The sequence below is a fragment of the Propithecus coquereli genome, unplaced genomic scaffold (genome assembly GCF_000956105.1).
Source record: "Propithecus coquereli isolate 6110/MARCELLA unplaced genomic scaffold, Pcoq_1.0 Scaffold88, whole genome shotgun sequence".
NCBI classification, from domain to species: domain Eukaryota; kingdom Metazoa; phylum Chordata; class Mammalia; order Primates; family Indriidae; genus Propithecus; species Propithecus coquereli.
In genome coordinates this window covers 4,597,027-4,600,646 of record NW_012155062.1, presented here as the reverse complement: position 1 = coordinate 4,600,646, position 3,620 = coordinate 4,597,027, and positions in this window count along the sequence as shown.

Sequence of the window (3,620 nt, the reverse complement as noted above, 5' to 3'; positions counted from 1 at the left end):
CTGGCTAATTTTTTCTATATAGTTTTAGTTGTCCGATTAATTTCTTTCTATTTTTAGTAGAGACAGGGTCTTGCTCTTGCTCAGGCTGGTTTCTAACTCCTGAGCTCAAACAATCCGCCCGCCTCGGCCTCCCAGAGTGCTGGGATTACAGGCCTGAGCCACCGCGCCCGGCCCTCAATGAGTTTTTATTTTCGTGTTTGCCCTGTGCAGGGAATCAGACCAGGACAAGGGCTTTGCTTACCCCTGACTTTCTCTGCCACGCACCTCAGCTGCCAAGTAAGCTGCAGATCGTTCCAGTATTTGCTGTGAATGCAGGTGAGCCAGGTGAGCTTAGCGCCTCCTGGCCTCCTTCCCCCTCTGGATTTTTTGACCTCTCCAATATTTAACTATGACTTTCCCGTGAACACATGCCTCCTTTCCTCCTCGAGGGATTTCATTTTATTCTTGCTCACAGCACAGAACCACGCGGGCTGTGGGCTAGTTTAGCCTTCCCGCGATTCTGTCCCCCGCGGCCTCCCAGAACTTCTAATCCACATAAGGGGCGTGCCCTACCGTTGAGATTTTACAACCTAAAATTCGGGTGCCTCGCTGGCTAAATGGCTGGAGTTACCGCATCTGCTTAGTCCTACATCTTTATAAATAACCTGGGCACTGTGCCATTCCCTCCGTCCTCCAGCAGGATTTTTCTCTGTAAAATGCTTTCTTTAAAGTCTGCGGAAGCATAATTGTTCCCTCAGAGTTGCTTAAACGACTGGAAGGGCTTGGATTTTTAGTAGCTCTCAGAAACAAAAGGAGCCTTTTAACTGCTGAGCGATTCCCTCCAGCACAGCACCCCTGGCTAACCTTCGCTCACTGCCTTAGCCGCTGGTGGCACCATAGCTCAGAGTTAAATAATCATTACAAAAAATTTGCTCCAGGGCTATTATTGCAGTTACAGAGTTGACTTCTGGCTTGTTATTACCTGTATTTCTTTTTTTTTTTTTTTTCCTGTGTGTGTTGCTTAACAACAGGAAGCAGGGCTGCAGAAGGCTTTGATGACCAGCCCCAACCCAGAGTCAAATTAACTTCTCCCTCTTTTTGCCTCCCACACATTTTGATGCACCCCCTTTTTTTTTGAGACAGAGTCTTGCTCTGTTGCCTGGGCTACAGTGGTGTGGCGTCAGCCTAGCTCACAGCAACCTCAAACTCCTGGGCTCAAGCGATCCTCCTTGCTGAGGCTGGTCTTGAACTCCTAACCTCAAGTGATCCTCCCGCCTCAGCCTCCCAGAGTGCTAGGATTACAGGCATGAGGCACCATGCCCGGCCACCCTTATTTTTTAGTGTCTGTTTTGCTCACTAAGTGAAAGCTCGGTGAGGGCAGGGCCTTCTTTAGCTTGTTCAAGCTCTTTCTCTCCTGCATCTATGAGATGCCTGGCACGTAGCATGGACTCAGTTAACGTCTGTTGACTGCGCAGATAAATGGCTGCTTTGTGGAGCTACTGGCTTCTTTCTATATGCTCAGTAGAATTTCATTGTGGTAGAGATGGCTATTTCCTACCCCCACATCCACCCCCTCAGTCCTACAGTGGGCACATGGCTGCCTGGAATGAAGTGAGCCTCTTCCAGCTCCTGCTGCAGGTGTGGCTGTGTGGAGAATAGGCTGGGTTCCTGAGGACTTCTGGGCAGCCACGGACCTGCTCTGGACTGTCTACCCGCGGCTCCTCTGAGACGGAGGGGAAACCCTCTGCCTTATTTATGTTACCGAAAGCTCGGCCTTTGATCTCAAGGCTGCATCAGAAGAACGAGAACAAGTGGTTTGAGGGGAAGGAAAGAGAAGTTTTATTACTTTGCCGGCAAAGGAGGAGGATGGAAACTCCTGTCTGAAATGCCATGGTCCTAATAATAAGCAGAAACACAGAGCTTTTAAAGGATGCGTTCTCAGCTTCAGGCTATTGCTGTTCAACTATAGTTGATGATTCTGATCATTCCGTCTCCATTGAAGACAATCTCCTGACCTCTGCCATGGACCTCCCTTTACCAGGTTGAGCCGAGCCATCTCCGGTTGTACAAATAACAAAAGACTTACCCTGCCCCTCTCAACCACTGGCCTGAGGCAGGGATGCAGGCTGTAGTTCTCAAAAAGGAGTAGAGGATGTTTTAAAGAGACGGAAAATATTTCTGCCATTTTTTTCAGGCCATTCCCTCTGTTAAATTTATGCTGTTGTCTTAATAATCGTGGTGTTTTATTACTTGCAGCCAAACCTAATCATAACGGGTGTGTTGGTTTAACGTTTGCATTTATGAAGACCAGGGAGGGATAGGATTGAAAATATAGATCTAGCTGGGGTGACCATAGAAAAATCATGCCCGTTAGAGGTCGTCAGAATCTTATGACAGTGTTAGATAAGGGTTTTTGTTGTTGTGTTAATTTATACATATCTATCCTCTTACAAATGTGAAGCATTTCTCCTTTTATCCCTTTTACTTATGAAATACACATTCTGTGCCAGGTGCTGTGCTAAGCGCTAGGATACTTTGGAGGACAAGCAGGTGTAGTTTTTGCTGTCAGCCTAGAAGAGGGCAAAGTCAATAAACAAAGGAGTCAGCAAATACGTTGACCACAATTGAGATATTTGAAACAAAGTGCCATTAAAAAAAGGGAGAGTTGTGATACATAGAATTACGGGGTGAGAGAGGAGTGGGGAATATCCTAATTTAGACAGGGAGGTCAGAAAAGGCCTTGTTGAGGAGGTCACGTTTCAGCTGAGATGAGAATGGAAGTAGCGATACACAGAGCTCAGTGTCCAGGCATGGCAGTGAAGGGGACCAGAATATGCCACCCCAAAATATGGCACTATGGCATATTGATTATTTAGAGCTGAAGGCAGTTGAGAATGGCAGATGCAGGAAGGGCTCTCTGCCCTCCCCCTTTCTTCCTTAAAGCAGGGCATACAATTTCTGATGAGAAAAGTACCCTTCTTGTACCAGGAAGAGTAGAACATTCTTATCACTGGAGATGGGGAATTCACACTGAAATAAATCTATACAAGCAAATCTTACTAAAATTACCTTCATTTTCCTTTAGTTTCCCCATATATTTCCTAGTCACATTCCTTTAATTTGCCATCCCTAGACCAAATCTCTTTTTCCCTTGTCTTGTCACATCTCTACAATTTATTGCCCTTTGTTAAAATGGTATAGCAGTTATAGGGCTGAGGGGAAACTTGCCTTGTCCCCTGAAAGTTTGTTGAAAGATCAGCTCACAATTAAAACAGATTAGTAAGAGAAAGGTTTATTTACCAATACCACACACATAGTGATTACCTTATATCCCAGTAAAGTTCAGATATTTTTATACCTGCCTTTTTGGAGGGGAGGGGAAATGCAGAGCACAGGTAATTCTGTTTAGGGGTGACAAATGGAACTAGGGAGGACAAGTAGAAGGGGGAGACAGATTGATCTGTAAATCATTCTCTTTGCAAATTAAATTAACCTGAGAGACAGGTACAGTGTTTAAAATAACCTGGGCCGGGTCTGCTTGCATTCTTTTTTTTTTGAGACAGAGTCTCACTGTGTTGCCTGGGCTAGAGTGCCGTGGCATCAGCCTAGCTCACAGCAACCTCAAACTCCTGGGCTCAAGC